At 44.5% G+C, this 26,076-nt stretch overlaps 1 protein-coding gene across 1 annotated transcript in view; it reads right to left on the bottom strand.

Moving 5' to 3' along the window:
- The window catches only part of DHPS (deoxyhypusine synthase), a 28,677-nt gene extending 23,520 nt beyond the window's left edge, over positions 1–5,157 (bottom strand). The window contains exon 1 of the mRNA XM_069767250.1: positions 5,037–5,157. The gene's annotated coding sequence lies outside the window, so the exon portion shown is untranslated. The remainder of the gene's footprint in view (positions 1–5,036) is intronic.
- Between the last annotated feature and the right edge of the window lie 20,919 nt (positions 5,158–26,076).

The raw sequence follows: 26,076 nt of genomic DNA, 5'->3' as shown, positions 1-26,076 counted from the left end.
ATCTACTCCTTCATTGGAGTCCAGCTGTGTTTAATTAAACTGATAGGACTTGATTTGGAAAGGCGCACACCTGACTATATAAGACCTCACAGCTCACAGTACATGTCAGACCAAATGAGAATCATGAGGTCAAAGCAACTGGCCAAGGAGCTCAGAGACAGAATTGTGGCAAGGCACAGATCTGGCCAAGGTTACAACAGAATTTCTGCAGTACTCAAGGTTCCTAAGAGCACAGTGACCTCCATAATCCTTAAATGGAAGAAGTTTGGGACCATCAGAAGTCTTCCTAGACCCGGCCGTCCAGCCAAACTGAGCAATCGTGGGAGAAGAGCCTTGGTGAGAGGTAAAAAAGAACCCCAAGATCACTGTGGCTGAGCTCCAGAGATGCAGTAGGGAGATGGGAGAAAGTTCCACAAAGTAAACTATTTATTCTTAAAATATATAATTTTTATTGTTGTGCAACAGAAGCCAAGAAAAGTAAAAATAGAAATAAAATATTACATAGAATATATAAAAAAAAAATATATATATATATATATATATAATATATGTGTACTTGTATTTATTTACGGGCACACAAAAAACCTCAACTATAAATCAAATGGGCAGGTCAAAAAAATGTAATAAGACATATCACCACATGAGCTGGACACCCCAGTATCCAGGGGCATCCAGCTCATACAGCGATACACCTTTTTTTTTTTTTTTTTTTTATTCAAATAAATTTTTATTAAGAATAACAAGATAAATGACATGTTACATTCTCATTTTCAATACAAAGCTTTTTTCTCCCCCTTCAAACATTCCCCTTCAATCCCACCACCCCCCAACCCCACCCAACAAAGCAGCTCACCTTGCTTAGCACTTCCATCATTAGACCAATATACTATCTAATCCCTTGGCCAATAATATAAGCATCCACGCATCCCAACAAGCACACTATAGGATCCCTTGGCACCTTACATCCATACGCACCTTCCATACGACTCAAAACTACCACCCAAAAAGCAGCCAGTCTCGGACACGTCCACATCATATGGAGTATATCAGCATCTGCAGTTTTACACCTCGGGCATTCAGAATCATCACGCAAACCAGCCTTATATAGCACCATCGGTGACTTATAAACCCTGTGTATCACATAGAGCTGTGACAGTCTATACGGTTCGCTCAGTGACAATCGTGGGACCCATTCTAGCACCGACTCCCAAGTCTCATTCTCCATTGGACCCAGATCCCTCTCCCACTTAGCTCTCGCCATTATTGGAAACCCCAATAGGAAAGTGTGCAACAGATCTTTATACAAAGTAGATATGACTCCCCCAGTAGTCCCTTCATTACACACATACTCCAGTACTATATCCCTCTGAATTCCAATACCTCCGTTTCTACTCTGAGCTCCAAAAGCATGCCTCATCCGCAAATACTGAAATTCCCCCACAGTCCCAAGACCAAATTCCGCCTGTAATTGGGAAAATGATTTCAATTCACCTCGCTCAATTATTTGATACACGTATTGAATCCCTTTGACTTGCCATTCTGTCAGTACCCCCAGTGCCTCAAACTCCTGTAAGTTGCTGTTATGCCATAGCGGTGAGAATCTAGTCAAATCCGTGACCCCCCGTATATGTCTCAGCCTACCCCACAGCCTGCGTATCAACAACACAGTCGGGTATAATTTCCCCAGAGCCCCCAGGGATCCATCCTCCAAACATTGTACCACTGGCCTTCTTTTTGTCACCACTTCCATCAGCCGCTGTACCGCCCCAGATGACCCTTCATGCGCCCAGCCTTTTAGATGCTGACTCTGGGCTGCAAGAAAATATATTTCAGGGTTAGGCAATGCCAATCCCCCATCTTCCTTGGGTCGCTGAAGTGTCTCCAGTTTGATACGCGGATGCTGTCTCCCCCATATCAAATTCCTGAACAGAGAGTTAATCTGTCTAAATCTCCCGCGTGGTATCCAAACTGGCGCATTATGAAGAATATACAGTATTTTTGGCATCAAAATCATTTTAATAAGATTCACCCTACCTACCACAGATAAATGCAGTTTAAGCCATGCATCCGCTTTCGCTTTAAGAACACCTAAGATTGGAGTCAGATTTCTATGTATATAGTCAGTAACAGGCATAGATACCCATATTCCAAGGTACTTAAATTGGCTAGTCACCTCCAGTCGCCCATCCTCCAGTGACTCCCCACCATCATCATCCACCTTAAACAAGACAGACTTACTCCAGTTTATCCTAAGTCCCGACACCGATCCGAAACGCTCAATAATCCCAATGGCTCCCTCCAAGGACATACCCGGGTCAGCCAGAAATAGCAGAATGTCATCCGCATACAACGCCACCCTTTCTTCAATCATCCCATATTTAAACCCAGTCACCTCATCAGACCGTCGAAGCTTAGCAGCCAGTGGTTCCACAGCCAGAGCAAACAAAAGAGGAGAGAGCGGACACCCCTGTCTCGTCCCTCTAGCCAGTTGTATGGTCCGTGATAACTCCCCATTTACCCTAACCCTGGCCATCGGCATCGAGTACATTAGTTGAATCCAGGATATGAACTGCGGTCCAAACCCCATACTCCGGAGCACCTGCCAGAGATATTCCCACTCCACACTATCAAATGCCTTATGGGCGTCTAAAGATGCAATTACTCTCTGGCCACAGTTGTCGGATCTGAGTTGCAAATTCATATACAGCCTTCGTAAGTTGATCGCAGTGGACCGCAACTATTTATTCTTATTATCACTATTATTATATCTGTCACTGCAGCCCTCCACCAGTTGGGCCTTTATGGCAGAGTGGCCTGATGGAAGCCTCTCCTCAGTGCAAGACATATGAAAGCCCACAGAGTTTGCTAAAAAAAACACATGAAGGCCTCCAAGACTATGAGAAATAAGATTCTCTGGTCTGATGAGATGAAGATAGACCTTTTTGGTGATAATTCTAAGCGGTATGTGTGGAGAAAACCAGGCACTGCTCATCACCTGCCCAATACAATCCCAACAGTGAAACATGGTGGTGGCACATCATGCTATGGGGGTGTTTTTCAGCTGCAGGGATAGGACGACTGGTTGTCATTGAAGGAAACATGAATGTGGGCAAGTACTGAGATATTCTAAATGAAAACCTCTCCCAGACTGCTCTGGACCTCAGACTTTGCCGAAGGTTCACCTTCCAAAAAGACAATGACCATAAGCCTCAGTTTAGCTACAGTAGTTCAGTGTTAAGGTCTCAGAGGTTTGTGTGAGAACATTAGGGATCAAAAAGCATCATGAAAACCAAGGAACACACCAGAAAGGTCAGGGATAAAGTTGTGGAGAAGAGTAAAGCAAGCTTAGGTTATAAAAAAAAAAATAGGCCAAGCTGTTATCTGAATATCCCATGGAACAATGTTCAATCCATCTAAAAAATGGAAGAAATATGGCACAACTGCAAACCAACCAAGACATGGACATCCACCTAAACTGACATCCTGCAAGGAGAGCACTAATTAGAGAAGCAGCCAAGAGGCCCACGGTCACTGTGGAGGAGCCGCAGAGATCCACAGCTCAGAGGGAAGAATCTGTCCATAGGCCACATTCACACATTCAGTATTTTCCATCAGTATTTGTAAGCCAAAATCAGGAGTGGAACAATCAGAGGAAATGTATAATAGAAACACGTCACCACTTTTGCACTTTTCACTATCTCCTGGTTTTGCCTTAGAAATACTGATGTTAAAAAACTGACCAAATACTGAACGTGGCCTCAGTTTTATGCTCCACAAACCTGACTTTTATGGAAGAGTGGCAAGAAGAAAACCATCCCGATTATCAAATATGGTGATGGCAGGATCCTGCTGCGGAGAGGCTTTTCTTCCGCAGGGGCAGGGAAGTTGGTAAGAGTTGATGAGTAGATGGAGCTAAATACAGGGCAAAACCTGGTAGAGGCTGCGAAAGATTTGAGTCTGGGGCATAGGTTCACCTTCCGGCAAGACAATGACCCTAAACATCCTGCCACAGCTACAATGGATGGTTTAGATCATTGTTCCCCAACTCCTGTCCTAGAGAGCCACTGACAGGTGATGTGTTCAGGATTTCCTTAGTATTGCACAGGTGATGGAATTGTTGCCGATCCAAGTGATGCAATTATCACCTATGCAATACCAAGGAAATCCTGAACACATGGCCTGTTTGGGGTCCTAAGGACCAGAGTTGGGGAACACTGGCTTAGATGAAAGCCTATTCCTGTGTGTGAATGACCCAGTCACAGTCCAGACCCAAATCCCATTGAGAATCTGTGACAAAGAAGAAGGGGCAAAAATATCAGAGACAGACCCCCAAAGACTTATATCAGTATCTGCAGCGAAAGGTGGTTGTACATAGTATTGACTCGGGAAGGGGGTCTGAATACAAATGTATGTCACAATTTCGGACTTATATTTTTTTAAACAGAAAACCATCATTTTCTTTACACGTCACAAATACCTTCTATTTTGCGTTGGAATATCATATAAAATGCCAATAAAATACTTATAAGTTTGTGGGTGTAATGTGAAAAAAGTGATTCACAGGGTATGAATACTTTTTCAAGGAACTGTACATGGCTACAGACCTCTCAAGCTAAAAACTTATCTGCAGTCTGAAGCAGCGCCCCAACTTGTCCCTCTCCATCCTCTATACTGATCCCCCAGACTGTGAGCCCTGTCTCCGTGATGACTGCCCGACCTGGTGCACACACAGTATGTAGGACATCCACACGGGTGGTCTCCCCTGCCGCTTTCCAGTGTCCCACCTTGTCGCTAGTGACTGAGTTTGGCTATTTCTCTTCCCCTCTCTTTTCTTTTCCTTTTCCGTCATCACCCCCCCAAACCGTAACATTGCACCCCATGTCCACGCAGCTCTACACGTCACATAAACGGAGGTTAGGTCTAAGATCAGGACTAACGCTGGATCCACAGACATCTGCTGCATCTAAGCCCATCATGTACAATGCTGTGTATCTAAGCCTATTCTGCATGATACAGTCACACACTGGGGTACAGACCTTCTCCAGCGCAGCAGCTGCCCGGCAGCGTCTCTCAACAATGTGTAGCCTGTGATGTGGGACAATCAATTCTGAAAGGATACCCCCTCCTCCCACTTGTCATCCTCGAGACATGTCCTAGATTTCCCCACCTCCCCCTCAGGCTGTTAGCTGCAGAGCAAGAATTATCTCTGTACAAAACTTTCGACAAAATATTGGCGCACACAAGGCGCACACATGTTATACCCCAACAAACACAATTAACACACACAAAAAAAAAAAAGACAAAGCCGACGTGGCACAATGTGTGTAAAAAAAAAAAACAACAACATAAAGCCGAGAAAAGGAATCAGCACATTAGAAAAGACACATAAAAAATCCTAAAAAATAAATAAACTGAACATTAATTTGGCCGAGCTTTATCACAGGTGTAAGCAAAAAAATGTATCTTCATGGCAATAGGGGCAGCAAAATTACCTCCTCTTTACTTAAGAAGAATACAGAAGGCTCATTTATTAAAAAGATTCGCACCAAAAGATGGAGGTTTGGGTGATAAAACAAAAGACGTAGCAAATTATTTGAAAACTTTTTACCCAAACCTATTCAATATAGAAACCTCACTCTCTACGCGCGACCCACAGGTAGCTACAAAGAAAATTAAAGAATTTCTCAACTCCTTGTCACTCCCTGCTCTCGAGTCTGAAGATATAACAAAATTAACTTCTCAAATCTCTCCGCAAGGAACAATGGACACGTTGAAAACCATTCCCAGTGAGGAAATCCCCTGGTCCTGATGGCGTTCCCATTATTTACTACAAAAAAAAAAATAGTTAAATCTTTACTACCTAAATTTATTCAACTCCTTTTGAGTGGGGGGTTCTGGAGACACTGATGCAGGGGATCAGGCAAGATCCTGATATACATGGTATAAAGATCAAACATTCTGAACATCTAGCAGCAGTCTTGGCTGATGACTTGTCACTTAGGATAACCAACCCTAAAAAAAACAGTCCCTAAGCTCGGAGAGATTTTTGCCCCTTTCGGTAAACTATCCAATTCCAAAGTTAGTTTTTTAAAAATCTGAAGCTCTCAACATATCTACGCCAGTGACAGATGTACATAGTTTGCAGAAAATTGACCTAATAACTTCATATAATACTTGGGAATACATGTCACTAACAATCCTGACTTCTTATACCAAAGGAATTTTCTACCTCTGATAGAGAAAATGAGATCCCTCCTTAAAGCGTACAACAACCCTCTGGTATCTTGGATAGGTGGAATGTCGTTAAATCATATATTCTTTACCATCTAAGTATGCTACCTATAAATCTCCCACCTTCATTTTTTAATTAAACAGGTATTGTCTCAATACATATTGATGTATAAAAAAAAAATAAGGCTAGCGCATAAAATCCTATCCCGACCAAAACACAAAGGAGGCATCGGACTCCCTGATATCCAGGCTTATTATAAAGCAATTCACTTGAATACATGGCTTAAATTGGCAAACTCTTCTAAAATTAAAGAAAACTCGGATTTAGAATACTTACTCGGGTAAAACTCCTCATAAATGCATCTGGACTGGAGTGACCCTGCCTCCTGAAACATCGGGCAAGGTCATTACCTCCACAACTTTAGCCATTCAGCGAGCCTTAGAAAAGGAACCGTCCCCTAAACTTGCACCCTTATATCCGCTATCGATTTCCTAAAAATTCAGACCTTTATAATCTATGGTCAGAGTTACCATATTATACATCACTCAGTTCCTGGCAAATAAAATCCCCTTCTAGACTCATGGCCGATTGGGCCTTCTGTACTTTCATCTAATTTTTTTTACAACAAAAATCATATAACTCGTTTCTTTTCATTGTTCAAGTCAAAATTCTCTAGCACTAGTAAGAAGACCTGGCTTGATATGCTAAGTAAGCCTTCTTATCCCATCCCTAGAGAAATCTCAAATATCTATAACCATCTGATCTCACCTCAATCCCCCTATAAACCAACCTTTATATATTCATGGGAAAAAGAATTACCGTAAATATTTTGTTATCTAAAGATTAAATTGATTCTACCTTCACTAACTCTCATGGTTTCTCCAGATGTTCCTTATTGCAAAAAAAAAAAAACCCTCAATTTTGACCCGGTGATACGGGACCCCTGAACTCCAGTACCATTTGGTCTAACAGATTCAGGCTTTTGTTGGAGATGTAAAGGAGACTTGTCCCATATACTTTGGTTTGGCCCCAAAATAAAGCCATATTGGTTGGAGATAGAGGAGACTAAAAAAAACCTAGGTCTGATATATCACACTTTAACTCCAAAAGAAGTTTTATTGTCCTGCCCAACAGTACAGTTTAATCCCCCCAAAAAACACGACCTATTAGCCATATTATTAGGAGCTTACATTTAATCCCCCTGCAATGGAAATCGGAAGTTCCTCCAACCCATTCAGAATGGGTGAAAAAAATAAATATGATTCGACGTCTTGAGGAACTCACTAGCTGGGAATCCGTCACCCACCCTCAAGTCTGGGAGAGATGGAAATCTGGCCTAACGAATTTAGGAAGCTTTTAACCCATCTTTCGATGTCAAAATCCAGGTTCTCTGTTCTCTTCTCTCTGCTATTATAGGCACTATTGAAGTCTTACACTCACTTCATACTACTTTCCTAATATATCCTGAATATGGTTAGGTCCCTTTTCTAGGTACTTTTTTTTTTCCGCTTAGTAGTCATAGTTGTCCGGTTTCCAATTTTGTCTCAAAATGTATTAAGCACCTTAGGGTGCCTCTTGTGACCTCACACGTTATCATTATACCATTGTATCTCATCACTTGTCACAATTGTGTCATTTTGTTCACTAAAATGTTAAAGAATAATTAAAAAAACCAAAATAAAACCAGTGAGGGAGCAATCGTGACTGTGGAATGGACGTGCCGGCTCACAGTGCTTGCTGCCAAGGTGCACACCAAACAGGGCCATGCCAGTTTTTGTGTCTACCCAAGCCGAACCAATATGGTGCCTGTGTCCATCCACTGATGATCAAACCCACCACAAAGCCTCTAGCATGCTTGAAATGGCCCCTAAATATACGCCCATAGGCATCTGTAGTAGAATGGAGAGTGTTGTGAATTCTGTGGTCAAGCTCCCTCCTGTGGTCATGAGCGGTACTTCGGCTGGTTCTGTCTATGAGCTTCCTCTGGTGGATGTGAGTGGGGCTGCGGCTTCTGAGTTTCCTTCCTCAGGTGACGAGGTTAAGTCGTTAGGTGCTGCTCTATTTAACTCCACCTAGTTCTTTGTTCCTGGCCTCCAGTCAATGTTCCAGTATTGGTTTTGCTCTCTCCTGGATCGTTCTTGTGGCCTGTCTGCCCTGCATAAGCTAAGTTCTGCTTGTGTTACTTTTGTTTGCTATTTTTTCTGTCCAGCTTGCTATATTGGTTTGTCTTGCTTGCTGGAAGCTCTGGGACGCAGAGGAAGCACCTCCGTACCGTTAGTCGGTGCGGAGGGTCTTTTTGCGCCCTCTGCGTGGTTGTTTGTAGGTTTTTGTGCTGACCGCAAAGCTATCTTTCCTATCCTCGGTCTATTTAGTAAGTCGAGCCTCACTTTGCTAAAATCTATTTCATCTCTGTGTTTGTGTTTTCATCTTTGCTCACAGTCATTATATGTGGGGGGCTGCCTTTTCCTTTGGGGAATTTCTCAGAGGCAAGGTAGGCTTATTTTTCTATCTTCAGGGCTAGCTAGTTTCTCAGGCTGTGCCGAGTTGCATAGGGAGCGTTAGGAGCAATCCACAGCTACCTCTAGTGTGGTGTGATAGGATTAGGGATTGCGGTCAGCAGAGTTCCAACGTCTCAGAGCTCGTCCTATGTGATTAGCAACTATCAGGTCATTTTCTGTGCTCGTAACCACCAGGTCCATTGGGGTTCTGAATCACCTGTTCATAACAGTACTGGAGGCCCAAAGTATCAATGCTTCTCAATAGAGGGAAAAGAGAAGTTCTGAGACCATTTTTTTTTCTTTGCACTGTGTTTTGTCTTTCTTTTCCCCTTTACATCAGGGTGGTTCAGAACACAGGTGTAGACATGGACATTCAAGGTCTGTCCTCTTTGATGGATAATCTCGCTATAAGTGTACAGAACATTCAAGATTTAGTGGTTCAGAATCCTATGTTAGAACCTAAAATTCCTATTCCTGAGTTATTTTCTGGAGATAGAGCTAAGTTTCTGAATTTCAAAAATAATTGTAAACTATTTCTGGCTTTGAAATCCCGCTCCTCTGGTGACCCAGTTCAACAAGTAAAGATCATTATTTCTTTATTACGTGGCGACCCTCAAGATTGGGCATTTTCCCTTGCGCCAGGAGATCCTGCATTATGTGATATTGATGCGTTTTTTCTGGCGCTCAAGTTGCTTAATGATGAACCTAATTCAGTGGATCAGGCAGAGAAAATCTTGCTGGCTCCGTGTCAGGGTCAGGATGAGGTAGAGATATATTGTCAGAAATTTAGGAAGTGGTCTGTGCTCACTCAATGGAATGAATGTGCTCTGGCAGCAATTTTCAGAAAGGGTCTCTCTGAAGCCCTTAAGGATGTCATGGTGGGATTTCCTATGCCTGCTGGTCTGAATGAGTCTATGTCTTTGGCCATTGAGATCGATCGACGCTTGCGTGAGCGTAAAACTGTGCACCATTTGGCGGTATTACCTGAGCATAAACCTGTGCCTATGCAATGTAATAGGACTTTGACCAGAGCTGAACGGCCAGAACACAGACGACGGAATGGGCTGTGTTTTTACTGTGGTGATTCCACTCATGCCATCTCTGATTGTCCTAAGCGCATTAAGCGTTTCGCTAGGTCTGCCACCATTGGTACGGTACAGTCGAAATTTCTTTTGTCCGTTACTTTGATCTGCTCTTTGTCATCCTTTTCTGTCATGGCATTTGTGGATTCAGGCGCTGCCCTGAATTTGATGGACTTGGAGTTTGCTAGGCGCTGTGGGTTTTTCTTGGAGCCCTTGCAGCATCCTATTCCATTGAGAGGAATTGATGCTACGCCTTTGGCCAAGAATAAGCCTCAGTATTGGACCCAACTGACCATGTGCATGGCTCCTGCGCATCAGGAGGATATTCGCTTTTTGGTGTTGCAGAATCTGCATGATGTGGTCGTGTTGGGGTTGCCATGGCTACAAGTCCATAACCCAGTATTAGATTGGAAATCAATGTCTGTGTCCAGCTGGGGTTGTCAGGGGGTACATGGTAATGTTCCATTTCTGTCTATTTCATCATCCACCCCTTCTGAGGTCCCAGAGTTCTTGTCAGATTACCGGGATGTATTTGATGAGCCCAAGTCCAGTGCCCTACCTCCGCATAGGGATTGCGATTGTGCTATCGATTTGATTCCTGGTAGTAAGTTTCCTAAAGGTCGACTGTTTAATTTGTCTGTACCTGAGCATGCCGCTATGCGGAGTTACGTAAAGGAATCCTTGGAGAAGGGTCATATTCGCCCCTCGTCGTCGCCATTGGGGGCAGGGTTCTTTTTTGTGGCCAAGAAGGATGGTTCGTTGAGACCTTGTATTGATTACCGCCTTCTAAATAAAATCACAGTCAAATTTCAGTACCCCTTGCCGCTGCTGTCTGATTTGTTTGCTCGGATTAAGGGGGCTAGTTGGTTCACCAAGATAGATCTTCGTGGTGCGTATAATCTTGTGCGTATTAAACAGGGTGATGAATGGAAAACGGGCGTATTAGCTTAATGCTTTATTCGGACTCCCATGACAGCACACGAGAGATTTACAGAGATGTAAGCTACCTTAGGGAGGGACTATAGATTGTAGCACCCTTAACCCAAAGGAAAGATCAGAGGAGGACCCCAAATCCAACCGATAGTGTTTAAAGAAAGTGGAAGGGGATGACCATGTGGCCGCCTTACATATCTGCTCCACTGACACTCCAGATCTTTCCGCCCAGGATGACGCCATGGCCCGGGTGGAATGTGCCTTTAGATTCTGCGGAGCTGGCCCCCCACCTGCTGTATAAGCTAGAGAGATAGTTTCCCTAATCCATTTAGCCAGTAAATATTTTGATACTCTAAACCCTTTCCTTGGACCTTGGAAGGAAAGAAGCAGTGCCCCATCTTTCTTCCAATTATCAGTAGCTGAAATATACTGAAGAAGAGATCTCCTGACGTCTAACGTATGAAGCTCCTGCTCTTTAGGATTAGAGGGATTAGGAATAAAGGACGGCAAAACTATCTCCTGTGATCTATGGAAACGTGTCGCCACCTTTGGTAGATATGCTGGGTCTGGTCTAAGGACTACTCTGTCTGACAAGATTTCAGTGTATGGAGGAGCTCTGGAAAGCGCCTGTATATCCCCTATCCTGCGAGCTGAGGTTATGGCAATCAGGAAGGCTGTTTTGAGTGTCAACATTTTGATCGAGGCCTCCTGCAGAGGTTCAAAGGGGGGTTTAGTGAGAGAGGACAGAACTAAATTAAAACCCATGGAACTGTTCTGTCTTTATGCAGTGGTGTAGATCTACTAACTGCCTTCATAAACCTCGCTATCCAGTAGTTATTAGCTATATTACAGGAAAACAGGGCACCCAAAGCTGAGACCTGTACTCTAAGGGTACTAGGAGAGAGTTTTAACTCGAACCCCTTTTGTAGGAACTCTAAGATTTGTTGTATTGGCACCCCGTCTTGGATATTAAATTTTGAACAAGTCAAGAACTTTCTCCAAGTCCTAGAGTAGATTCTCGTAGTTATTTGCTTTCTACTCTTTAGGAGTGTCTCTACTAAGTTTGGAGAGAAGCCTTTCCCCACTAATAGTGACCGTTCAAACTCCATGCCGTTAAATGGAGCGCCGCCACTTGTGGATGGGAGATCGGTCCCTGAGAAAGCAAGTTCGGGATCTCTGGCAGTACCCAGGGGACCGCTACGGACATTGTCTTGAGCCAGGCAAACCAGGTTCTTCTGGGCCAAAAGGGGGCGATAAGGATGACTTTCGCTCGATCCTCCCTGATTTTCCTCACCACTAGAGGTATCAGGTTCAGTGGTGGGAAAGCATAGGCCAGTGGAAAATCCCATTTTATCAGAAACGCGTCCACCGCCAGGGGATTCTCCCTGGGATTTAGGGAGCAAAAGAGTTTTACTTTTCTGTTGTTTCTGGTGGCGAATAGATCCACCACTGGTTGACCCCATCTGCGGACGATAAGTTTGAAAATGTCCTCGTTGAGAGACCATTCTCCCTGTTTTAACACATTTCGGCTGAGGAAATCTGCTGCCACATTTTCTTTTCCTTTGATGTGAAAAGCTGTCAAAGATAGAAAATTGAGCTCTGCCACCTGGAACAACCGACCCGTGATCTGCATTAAAGTTTCGGAACGAGTTCCCCCTTGCCGGTTTATGTAAGCGACCGCCACTCTGTTGTCCGACAGAATTCTGACGTGCTGGCCCTGCAGATATACGAGGAATTTTTTAACAGCCAATTCAACCGCCAACAACTCCCTTTGGTTTGATGAGAATGTTGTGAAGGGTTCCCACTGTCCCTGGACCACCATGTCCCCCATATAGGCTCCCCACCCTGAAGAGCTGGCATCTGTGGTTATCACGTGGGTGACATCTACCATCCAGGGAACCCCTGCTGATAGATTCCGTTTATCTAGCCACCACCTAAGGGAATTCAATGTTATCGGCCCCAACGTCAATTTTCCATTCAATGCGCCTCCTAAGGCTCTGTCATGGAACAGGACTTCTTTTTGTAGGGACCTGGTGTGGAACTGTGCCCACTTAACTGCTGGAATGCAAGATGTGAGTGACCCAAGTAGAGACATTGCTTGCCTAAGTGTCATGGAAGGTGTATTGATTGCTCTTAATACAAAACTCTGAATTTGGTCTATTTTCTCTATAGGGAGGAGACACTGCTGTGTCACTGAATTCAACATTAACCCTAGGAATTTTTGAACATTTAGGGGCTGTAATTTCGATTTTTCAAAGTTTATGATCCAACCCAACCGTTCTAGTTTGGTTCTAGCAATCTCCCATTGTGACAGACAATGATCTACCGAGTTACCTACAATGAGGAAATCGTCTAAGTAGGGGACTATAAGGATATTTGACTCTCTTAAATGCGCCATGACTTCCGCAATTATTTTAGTAAACACCCTAGGTGCCGAGGTGATCCCAAAGGGGAGCGCTCTGAATTGAAAATGTTGAATCCTACCCCCCATTAGTATCGCTACCCTCAGGTATCGTTGGAAATCAGCATGAATGGGTACATGATAGTAGGCATCTTTCAAATCCACTACTACCATGAAATAGTTGTTGAAAAGCATCTTTATTGCCGAATTAATGGACTCCATTTTGAAAGTATGTTTCACCAAAAACTTATTGAGACCCTTAAGATTTATAATGGTCCTGTAAGATTTATCAGGCTTCTGGATTAGGAACAGGGGAGAGTAAAACCCTTTCCCTGCCTGAGAATACGGCACTTCTACCAAAACATTTTTGGAGCAAAGAGTCCTCACTTCTTCTAGGGCGAATTGTTCAGTGGGAGATGAGCGCCAGGGTGTTAAACTAAATTTGTCCTGTGGAATATGAACAAATTCCAGCTTGAGACCATGGGAAACAGTGTCTTTTATCCAAACGCTGTTTGTAATTTTCGACCACTCTGCCGAGAATTGCAATAGTCTCCCTCCCACTGGAATTGCCAGTCATTGGTCTTGTTTTTTGTTTTCCGTTTGGTTACGGCGAAACATGAGACCTGTACCTCGTTTTCGCCTATCCTCCCATCTGGGACGATCTCTCCCTGGTGAAAAGGTGCGCTTTCCTCCCCGGTTGAACCTTCTTTTGTTGAAGGGACGACGGTATGGATTGAACAGGTTGGGAAACTTTTTCTTATCATCACCTGCTTTCTCCAGGAGTTCATCCAGGGTAGGCCCAAACAAATACTCGCCTTTACAAGGGATAGCGCAGAGCTTTGTTTTTGCCTGCATATCCCCCGGCCAGCATTTCAGCCATAGGGCTCTCCTTGCAGCATTAGAAAGTCCTGCTGCTCTAGCTGCCAATTTTACGGAGTCAATTGAGGCGTCCGATAAAAAAGCTGCCCCCTCCTGGATTACAGGTAATGCTGCGAGTATGGACTCTCTAGAGGCCCCTTGTTTTAATTGGGTCTCTAACTGGTCGAGCCAGACCATCATTGACCTTGCCGTGCAGGTTGAAGCTACCGCAGGTCTTAAGGAGCCAGCTGCCATTTCCCAGGTCCCCTTTAGGAAGGTATCTACCTTCCTATCCAGGGGGTCTTTAAGCGTTCCCATATCCTCAAATGGGAGAGAAGATCGTTTCGCAACCTTGGCAATTGCTGCATCCAGCTTTGGTGCTTTCTCCCAGTTACCTACTGCTGGGTCATCAAAAGGGTACCGACGTTTTTGCGCAGGTGGTAAGGAGCCTTTTCTCTCCGGTTTTCTCCACTCCCTATTAATAAGATCCTGTATTTTCTCATTTAAAGGAAACACTCTGCGCTTTTTCTGCTCCAATCCACTGAACATCATTTGTTCTTTGGATAGTTGAGGCTTGGGTTCCGATATACCCATTGTGCCTCTGACCGCCTTTACCAATTTGTCAATTCTTTCTATGGGTAGGCAAAACCGAGCAGCGTCTTCTTCCGAAGAGGAGGATGAAGCTGCTGAATCGTCCGATTCTTCAGACTTGTCCTTTTCCACAGATGAATCAGATGCCCACTCAGTTCTCTGCCTAGAACCTCCTGACTGTGAAAGGTTTTTAAAGGACTCCTTAACCTCCATTCTAATCATCTCTTTGAGACTGGCCGTAATAGAGGAGGATTCTTCGGCTACCTACGGGGATAAGTAAGGTAGACTAGAGTGTAAATCTACATGCTATACCCCCTCCCCTCCTTCCAGAACCTCACCGTCTGCTGGATACAGGGGTCACATAGTTTTTTAGGGTGTGAGTCAGGCAAGGGAACCCCGCAGATGGCACATTCCCTATGCTTCGCCTTACTGACGTTTTTCCTTCCCTGCATAAAACATATGAGGGGAGACTAGTCACTAAGTGAACTTTCTCGAAGATCACTTACCAGTGGCTGTTCACACCCAGAAATACCGAAGCACGAGGGGGATCCTTTTTGGCTGATCCTCCAGACCCCTGTCTGGAGGAGCTTCTGCGGCCCGAACCATCGCTCCTCTTTTCATGTTCCTTCTCCTTGGGTTTCTGGGATGCTTGTTCCAGCAGCACCACCTGCTGATCCTGATCCGAATCCATTTTTAGTAAATTGGAGCCAGAACCCGGGAACATGCCGCTGGAGCCGCCTTATAAAGCCCCTCCTTCGGTCAGCGCACCTTGCCCAGCTTGCTCGTTTAATTTTCCCGCCCTCCCGCAGCTGTGGGGGATCAATCGTCGCTCAGGAGGGACTGCGGCATGATCTCCGGTGGGCGCCGCCATCTTGTAGCCCCTGCGCATGCGCAGGAGCTCACCGACCCGGAAGTCGTCGCCGGCTCCGCCCCCCGACGTCACCACAGCTTACAGCGCTTCCTGTCAGCGCTGCAGCCATCGTGGAACGCCGAGGCCGGCCAGCTACGTTCCGATCGGCGCCCCCTAGACGCTGCCGCGCCCCCCCTGCACAGAGAGACCCACAGCACACGGGAAGAGCGACTTACCATATGCTGGCCTCGGAGACCGGACACCCCCTGGCGACCGCTCCACGCTGTCTAGTCACCGCCGTGCCGCCCTGCCAGGGCCACCGTGACTACTTCAGGTACCCGCACCGGCCGAAGTGGGAGACCCCCTCGCCACCAGAATCGGTCCGGCCGGCCTGGACTCCTGTAGATTCTATAGGCATCCAGTCCCTTCAGGAACAGGAAACCAACTGATGCATGGGGAGAGGTGCCGCCCTTTTGTATCTGTAGGTTTCCTGTTCCTTAAGGGCGGATCCCCTCTCTCGTGTGCTGTCATGGGAGTCCGAATAAACACGTGATGGTGTCTCCGCGGTGTTGGATGTTTTGGTCTCCCCGAGGCCAATCATCTGTGCCTTTATAGACATATTTGGTATCACAGTGTTCAGAATCGCCCGATCTATCAATACAAAAAAATTAACCTGATCGCTAAACGGCGTAGCGAGAAAAAAATCAAAATGCCAGAATTACCTTTTTTTGGTCTCTATGACATTGCATTAAAATGCAATAACGGGTGATCAAAATATTGTATCTGCACAAAAATGGTATCATTAAAAACATCAGCTCAGTGCGCAAAAAATAAGCCCTCCCTCGACCCTAGATCACCAAAAATGGAGATGCTACGGGTCTCGGAAAACGGCGCAATTTTATTATTTTTTTTAGCAAAGTTTGGAATTTTTTTTCACCACTTAAAGAACCTAGACATGTTTGGTGTCTATAAACTCGTAATAGACCTGGAGAATCACAATGGCAGGTCAGTTTTAGCATTTAGTGAACCTAGCAAAAAAGCCAAACAAAAAACATGCATGGGATTGCACTTTTTTTTGCAATTTCACCGCACTTGGAATTTTTTTCCGTTTTCGAGTACACGACATGGTAAAACCAATGATGTCGTTCAAAAGTACAACTCATCCCGCAAAAAATAAGCCCTCACATGGCCATATTGATGGAAAAATAAAAAAAAAATATGGCTCTGGGAAGGAGGGGAGCGAAAAACAAACACGCTAAAACGAAAAAAAAAAAAAAAAGCTCCAGTCATGAAGGGGTTAATACACTGTAACTTCATTACAAAAGATTCAGATTTGCTGATTAGTTGATGCAAGAATGCGTACACCCCACATTAAAACCTACTACATCTTGTATTTTGCATGATTTCCACGATTTTTAAAAGGACAGCACCGAGTCTTCTAGGCCTGGAATGAACAAGTTGGCGAAATATAGTCATGGCCGAAAGTGTTGGTACCTTTGAAAATGATCCTGAAAAGTATTACACTTACACGTTTTGTTATACTTATGTTTGTTTCCTTTGTGTGTATTGGAACAAGACAAAAAAAAAAAAAACAACAATGAAAAAACAGCAAGTTGGACATAATTTCACACAAAACCCCCAAAATAGGCCGGACAAAATTGTTGTCAGCCTCAGCTTAATATTTGGTTGCACCCCCTTTGGAATAAATAACTGCAATCAGTCGCTTCCTATAACCATCGCCAAGCTTCTTGCACCTCTCAGCTGGGATTTTGGACCACTCTTGTTTTGCAAACTGCTCCAGGTCTCTCACATTTGGAGGCGCCTTCTCCCAACAGCAATTGTAAGATCTCTCCACAGGTGATCAATGGGATTTAGATCCGGACTCATCGCTGGCCTCTTCAGGACTCTCCAGCGCTTTGTTTCCATCCATTTCAGGGGGCTTCTTGAAGTATGTTTGAGGTCTTTGTCCTGCTAGAAGATCCAGTACCTAGTACGCAAACCCAGCTTTCTGACACTGGGCACTACATTTCCACCCAAAATCCTTTGGTAATCTCCAGTTTTCATGATACCTTGCACACAGTCAAGGCTCATAGTTCCAGAGGCTGCAAAACAACCTCAAAGCATCTTTCAACCTCCACCATATTTGACTGTAGGTACTGTGTTATTTTCTTTGTAGGCCTCATTCCGTTTTTGGTAAATAGTAGAATGATGTGCTTTACCAAAATGCTCTATCTGGGACCCATCCATCCACAAGACACTTTCCGAGAAAGATGATGGCTTACCCATGTTCATTTTGGCAAACTGCATTCTAGCCTTATTATTTCTGTGTCAGCAGTGGGGTCCTTCTGGGTCTCCTTCCATAGCGATTCATTTCAATGTCGACGGATAGTTCACATTGACACTGATACACCCTGAGCCTGCAAGGCAGGTTAAATTTCTTTGGAATTTGATTGGGACTGCTTATCCACCATCCGGACTGTCCTGCTTCAATTTTTCTCTGCCGTTCACGTCAATCAAAATAAGCTACAGTGCCATGGATTGTAAACTTCCTGGTTATATTGCACTCTGCTGACAAAGGACATCAAGATCTCTGTAGACTGACTTGGAACCTTGAGATCATTGATATTTTTCAACAATTTTGTTTCTCAAGCCCTCAGACAGTTCTCTTCTCTTTCTGGTCTCCATGCTTAGTGCGGCACACACAAACAATGCAAAGATTGAGTCAACTTCTCCCCTTTTTATCTGGTTTTAGGTGTGATTTTCATATTGCCCACACCTGTTACTTGCCACAGGCGAGTTTGAGCAAGCATCATACGCTTGAAAAAAACAAAGTTGTTTACCCACAATATTGAAAAGATGCCCATTTTGGGGGGGGGGGGAAATTATGTCCAATTTGCTTTTTTCTGTGTTGTATCACTACACACAAAGGAAATACACATGTACAATAAAATGTGCAATTTAATTGCAATAATTTCCTGGAAGAAATATCATTTTCTGGAACAATTTCATGAGTGCCAACACTTTCAGCTATGACTGCATTGTATCATCTGTCTTTTTCTATTCTCCAAGAACAACCCATTTTAGAGCCTGGATACTGGATGGGAGAGTGATGACAACTTGTCTCTTCAGAATTCCCCATAGGTGATCGGTTGGGTTCAGATCAGGACACACAGCCATTTCCTCACTGATCGCTACAGCTGACAAGGAGGACCTTACAGAGACGTGACGTTCAGGACGTGGCTGCACTCCCCGATTTGTTTTCTTAGAATATAGATACAGTATCTCCAGGCTTTGTTTTTCTCCAGGACATCCATGGCCCATACATTTTACTTTTCAAGACTTTTAACACTTTGACCCATTCTTCATCAACCTCAAAAGGGCCAGAAACTTGCCCGTAGAATTTGGCAAAAACAACAACCCTTGTCTTTCCTGATACACTGGTGTCATGGAGGGAATTCCTCTCTAGTGCCTCAATCCGTTATGTTCAGTGCCAAATCCTGGGATTTACACACTTGGGACGTCTACAAAAACTATGGCCTACTGTCTGTCAAGTAACTTTACACCAAAGACTGGACTACTGGCATACTGTAGTGGATCTCCTAAAGGTATTGGGAATCTCATTAATCCCTTCTCTTACCTTACGCCTGTCAGGACAATCCGACTCAGGTTTATGGTCTCACTATCAATACAAAGTCATCCATCAGGCTTTACTCCTTGCCAGAAAAGTTACAGCCATGCAGTGGATGGATCCAAGGTTCCAGATTTTCACAAAATCAAACCTCTTGATAACCATTTTTCACAATGAAGCAATTTATACAGTACAGACCAAAAGTTTGGACACACCTTCTCATTTAAAGATTTTTCTTTATTTTCAGGACTATGAAAATTGTACATTCACACTGAAGTCATCAAAACTATGAATTCACACTTGTGGAATTATACAGCAGCTCAGATTAGAGACCAGGTCAATGCCGCACAGGGTTCTAGCAGCAGACACATCTCTGCAACTGTTAAGAGGAGACTTTGTGCAGGAGGCCTTCATGGTAAAATAGCTGCTAGGAAACCACTGCTAAGGACAGGCAACAAGCAGAAGAGACTTGTTTGGGCTAAAGAACACAAGGAATGGACATTAGACCAGTGGAAATCTGTGCTTTGGTCTGATGAGTCCAAATTTGAGATCTTTAGTTCCAACCACCGTGTCTTTGTGTGACGCAGAAAAGGTAAACGGATGGACTCTACATGCCTGGTTCCCACCGTGAAGCATGGAGGAGGAGGTGTGATGGTGTGGGGGTGCTTTGCTGGTGACACTGTTGGGGATTTGAGCAAAATTGAAGGCATACAGAACCAGCATGGCTACCACAGCATCTTGCAGCGGCATACTATTCCATCCGGTTTGCATTTAGTTGGACCATCATTTATTTTTCAAACAGGACAATGACCCCAAACACATCTCCAGGCTGTGTAAGGGCTATCTGACCAAGAAGGAGAGTGATGGGGTGCTACGCCAGATGACCTGGCCTCCACAGTCACCAGACCTGAACCCAATCGAGATGGTTTGGGGTGAGCTGGACCGCAGAGTGGAGGCAAAAGGGCCAACAAGTGCTAAGCATCTCTGGGAACTCCTTCAAGATTGTTGGAAGACCATTCCCGGTGACTACCTCTTGAAGCTCATCAAGAGAATGCCAAGAGTGTGCAAAGCAGTCATCAAAGCAAAAGGTGGCTACTTTGAAAAACCTAGAATATAAGACATAATTTCAGTTGTTTCTGTTTTTTTGTCATAGTTGTGATGCCTTCAGTGTGAATGTACAATTTTCATAGTCCTGAAAATACAGAAAAATCTTTAAGTGAGGTGTATCCAAAATTTAGGTCTGTAATGTATCTGCCATGCTCCAGTCCTCAATTCATCATGTCTTCATCAGAATGCCACACTCCTCAACAGATTTAAAATGTCTATCACAACTATGATGCTCAACGTGTCCTGAGTCTGACACCTTTCTATCGTAGCTGCGATGCTCAGCATGTCCTGACACCTTCCTATCATAGCTGCAACGCTCAGCGTGTCCTGACACCTTTCTATCATAGGTGCAATGCTCTTCATCTCCTAACACCTTTCTATCGTAGCTGTGATGCTGAGCATGTCCCGACACCTTCCTATCGTAGCTGTGATACTCAGCGTGTCCCGACACCTTCCTATTGTGGCTGTGATGCTCAGCGTGTCCCGACACCTTCCTATCGTAGCTGTGATGCACAGTGTGTCCCGACACCTTTCTATCGTAGCTGTGATACTCAGCATGTTCTGACACCTTTCTATCATATCTGCGATGGTCAGCGGGTCCTGACACCTTTCTACCATAGCTACAATTCTCTTCATCTCTTAACACCTTCCTAGCGTAGCTGCGATGCTCAGCGTGTCCCGACACCTTTCTATCATAGCTGCGATGCTCAGCGTGTCCCGACACCTTTCTATAATAGCTGCGTTGCTCAGTGTGTTTTGACACCTTTCTATTGTAGCTGTGATGCTCGGCGTGTTTTGACACCTTTCTATCGTAGCTGTGATGCTCAGCATGTCCTGACACCTTTCTATCATGTCTGCGATGGCCAGCGGGTCCCGACACCTTTCTACCATAGCTACAATTCTCTTCATCTCTTAACACCTTCCTAGCGTAGCTGCTATGCTCAGCGTGTCCCGACACCTTTCTATCATAGCTGCGATGCTCAGCATGTCCCGACACCTTTCTATCGTAGCTGCTATGCTCAGCGTGTCCCGACACCTTTCTATCGTAGCTGCGATGCTCAGCTTCTCCCGACACCTTTCTATCGTAGCTGCGATGCTCAGCTTGTCCCGACACCTTTCTATCATAGCTGCGTTGCTCAGTGTGTTTTGACACCTTTCTATTGTAGCTGCGATGCTCGGCGTGTTTTGACACCTTTCTATCGTAGCTGTGATGCTCAGCATGTCCTGACACCTTTCTATCATATCTGCGATGGCCAGCGGGTCCCGACACCTTTCTACCATAGCTACAATTCTCTTCATCTCTTAACACCTTCCTAGCATAGCTGCTATGCTCAGCGTGTCCCGACACCTTTCTATCATAGCTGCGATGCTCAGCATGTCCCGACACCTTTCTATCGTAGCTGCTATGCTCAGCGTGTCCCGACACCTTTCTATCGTAGCTGCGATGCTCAGCTTCTCCCGACACCTTTCTATCGTAGCTGCGATGCTCAGCTTGTCCCGACACCTTTCTATCGTAGCCGCGATGCTCAGCTTGTCCCGACACCTTTCTATCGTAGCTGCGATGTTCAGCGTGTCCCGACACCTTTCTATCGTAGCTGCGATGCTCAGCGTGTCCCGACACCTTTCTATCATAGCTGCAATGATCAGCATATCCTGACACCTTTCTATCGTAGCTGCGATGCTCAGCGTGTCCCGACACCTTTCTATCATAGCTGCGATGCTCAGCATATCCCGACACCTTTCTATCGTAGCTGCGATGCTCGGTGTGTCCTGACACCTTTCTATCGTAGCTACGATGCTCAGCGTGTCCAGACACCTTTCTATCATAGCTGCAATGCTCAGCGTGTCCCAACACCTTTCTATCGTAGCTGCAATGCTCGGTGTGTTTTGACACCTTTCTATCGTAGCTGCGATGCTCGGCGTGTTTTGACACCTTTCTATCGTATCTGTGATGCTCAGAGTGTCCCGACACCTTTCTATCATAGCTGCGATGCTCAGCATTTCCCGACACCTTTCTATCATAGCCACGATGATCAGCGTGTCCCGACACATTTTAATCATAGATGCGATGCTCATCGTGTCCCGACACCTTTCTATCATTGCTGTGATGCTCAGCGTGTCCCGACACTTTTCTATCATTGCTGCGATGCTCAGCATGACCCAACACCTTTCTATCATAGCTGCTATGCTCAGCATTTCCCGACACCTTTCTATCATAGCCACGATGATCAGCGTGTCCCGACACATTTTAATCATAGATGCGATGCTCATCGTGTCCCGACACCTTTCTATCATAGCTGTGATGCTCAGCGTGTCCCAACACCTTTCTATCATAGCTGCGATGCTCAGCATGTCCCGACACCTTTCTATCATAGCTGCTATGCTCAGCGTGTCCCGACACCTTTCTATCGTAGCTGCGATGCTCAGCGTGTCCCAATAGGAAAAACCCAATGTGGCTAAACAAAGAAGTAAGACAGGCAATTAACAGTAAAAAGAAAGCATTTGCACTACTAAAGCAGGATGGCACCGCTGAAGCTCTAAAAAACTATAGGGAGAAAAATACTTTATCTGAAAAACTAATTAAAGCTGCCAAAAAGGAAACAGAGAAGCACATTGCTAAGGAGAGTAAAACTAATCCCAAACTGTTCTTCAACTATATCAATAGTAAAAGAATAAAAACTGAAAATGTAGGCCCCTTAAAAAATAGTGAGGAAAGAATGGTTGTAGATGACGAGGAAAAAGCTAACATATTAAACACCTTCTTCTCCACGGTATTCACGGTGGAAAATGAAATGCTAGGTGAAATCCCAAGAAACAATGAAAACCCTATATTAAGGGTCACCAATCTAACCCAAGAAGAGGTGCGAAACCGGCTAAATAAGATTAAAATAGATAAATCTCTGGGTCCGGATGGCATACACCCACGAGTACTAAGAGAACTAAGTAATGTAATAGATAAACCATTATTTCTTATTTTTAGGGACTCTATAGCGACAGGGTCTGTTCCGCAGGACTGGCGCATAGCAAATGTGGTGCCAATATTCAAAAAGGGCTCCAAAAGTGAACCTGGAAATTATAGGCCAGTAAGTCTAACCTCTATTGTTGGTAAAATATTTGAAGGGTTTCTGAGGGATGTTATTCTGGATTATCTCAATGAGAATAACTGTTTAACTCCATATCAGCATGGGTTTATGAGAAATCGCTCCTGTCAAACCAATCTAATCAGTTTTTATGAAGAGGTAAGCTATAGGCTGGACCACGGTGAGTCATTGGACGTGGTATATCTCGATTTTTCCAAAGCGTTTGATACCGTGCCGCACAAGAGGTTGGTACACAAAATGAGAATGCTTGGTCTGGGGGAAAATGTGTGTAAATGGGTTAGTAACTGGCTTAGTGATAGAAAGCAGAGGGTGGTTATAAATGGTATAGTCTCTAACTGGGTCGCTGTGACCAGTGGGGTACCGCAGGGGTCAGTATTGGGACCTGTTCTCTTCAACATATTCATTAATGATCTGGTAGAAGGTTTACACAGTAAAATATCGATATTTGCAGATGATACAAAACTATGTAAAGCAGTTAATACAAGAGAAGATAGTATTCTGCTACAGATGGATCTGGATAAGTTGGAAACTTGGGCTGAAAGGTGGCAGATGAGGTTTAACAATGATAAATGTAAGGTTATACACATGGGAAGAAGGAATCAATATCACCATTATACACTGAATGGGAAACCACTGGGTAAATCTGACAGGGAGAAGGACTTGGGGATCCTAGTTAATGATAAACTTACCTGGAGCAGCCAGTGCCAGGCAGCAGCTGCCAAGGCAAACAGGATCATGGGGTGCATTAAAAGAGGTCTGGATACACATGATGAGAGCATTATACTGCCTCTGTACAAATCCCTAGTTAGACCGCACATGGAGTACTGTGTCCAGTTTTGGGCACCGGTGCTCAGGAAGGATATAATGGAACTAGAGAGAGTACAAAGGAGGGCAACAAAATTAATAAAGGGGATGGGAGAACTACAATACCCAGATAGATTAGCGAAATTAGGATTATTTAGTCTAGAAAAAAGACGACTGAGGGGCGATCTAATAACCATGTATAAGTATATAAGGGGACAATACAAATATCTCGCTGAGGATCTGTTTATACCAAGGAAGGTGACGGGCACAAGGGGGCATTCTTTGCGTCTGGAGGAGAGAAGGTTTTTCCACCAACATAGAAGAGGATTCTTTACTGTTAGGGCAGTGAGAATCTGGAATTGCTTGCCTGAGGAGGTGGTGATGGCGAACTCAGTCGAGGGGTTCAAGAGAGGCCTGGATGTCTTCCTGGAGCAGAACAATATTGTATCATACAATTATTAGGTTCTGTAGACGGACGTAGATCTGGGGATTTATTATGATGGAATATAGGCTGAACTGGATGGACAAATGTCTTTTTTCGGCCTTACTAACTATGTTACTATGTTACCTTTCTATCGTAGCTGCGATGCTCAGCGTGTCCCGACATCTTTCTATTGTAGCTGCGATGCTCAGCATATCCTGACACCTTTCTATCATAGGTGCGATGCTCTACGTGACCTTCCATGGACCACTTTTGGCATGTACTAACCAATCAATACAGAGAATACCCCATAAGACCTGAAGAATGGCAGAAACATGCTGCAAGAGCCCCCGTATACAGGTGACACGGCAAAAGACCAGGAGTATATCGGGAACACCCTATAAGACATGCCATACAGTGGAAACACCCTATAAGACATGCCATATACAGGGAACAGCCAACAATACCTGCCGTATAGCAGGAACACCCCAAAAGACCTGCCATATAGCGGGAACACCCCACAAGACCTGCCATATAGCGGGAACACCCCACAAGACCTGCCATATAGTGGGAACACCCCACAAGACCTGCCATATAGCAGGAACACAATACAAGACCTGCCATATGGCGGGAACACCCCACAAGACCTGCCGTATAGCGGGAACACCCTACAATACCTGCCATATACAGGGAATATCCACAATACCTGCCGTATAGCAGGGACACCCCACAATACCTGCCGTACAGCAGGGACACCCCACAATATCTGCCATATAGCGGGAATACTCCATAAGACCTGCTGTATAGAATCGATTGTCTGGCGTCAGCTCGCTAAATCCAAACACGATATTATATGCTTACAGGAGACTCATTTACTAGAACGGGACAATATAAGAATGTATTCGAATCTATACCCCCACCAATTTTTTGCGAATGGGAAGACCAAAAAGGCTGGGGTGGCAATTTTTTTTTAGAAAGGCTAACTCTTTCCAGCTAATTAGTTCTACAGCCGACCCCGCGGGCAGATACATTATAATTTTATGTTTAATCAACAATACCCCTTACACCATTGCCTCTGTGTATGGCCCAAATTTTGGTCAGGTTAAATTTCTAAATAATTTATTTCAAATCTTAGGTAATTATCAGCATGGTCATAAATTAGTTGCCGGAGACTTCAACATTCCAGTATCCAAGAATCTGGACTGTTCATCGTCGGCCGTGGCCAGGGGTGATGCGGCCCAGCTGATTAGCTCCTACAATTTACACGATATCTGGAGATATCTCCATTGTAATGAGAGAGACTACACATTTTGGTCCCCTCGTCACGGTTCTTACAGTAGAATTGATTATATTTTAGTAGATGATGTCGCTCTCCCTCACTGCATGTCTGCAAATATAGGTAATATCACTTGGTCTGATCATGCTCCTGTGTCAGTCTCCCTAGAAGACCCTCTTGCAATCAGACCCCCTTCACACTGGCGCCTTAATGACCACCTTCTCTCTGAGCAAGCAAACTCTACACTAATTGAAAACTCTTTGCAGGAATTCTTTGCCTTTAATGACTCGGCGG

The sequence above is a fragment of the Ranitomeya imitator genome, chromosome 4 (genome assembly GCF_032444005.1).
Source record: "Ranitomeya imitator isolate aRanImi1 chromosome 4, aRanImi1.pri, whole genome shotgun sequence".
Lineage (NCBI taxonomy): Eukaryota > Metazoa > Chordata > Amphibia > Anura > Dendrobatidae > Ranitomeya > Ranitomeya imitator.
Note: the sequence above shows the minus strand (reverse complement) of the source record. Positions and strands in the feature narration are given on the sequence as shown.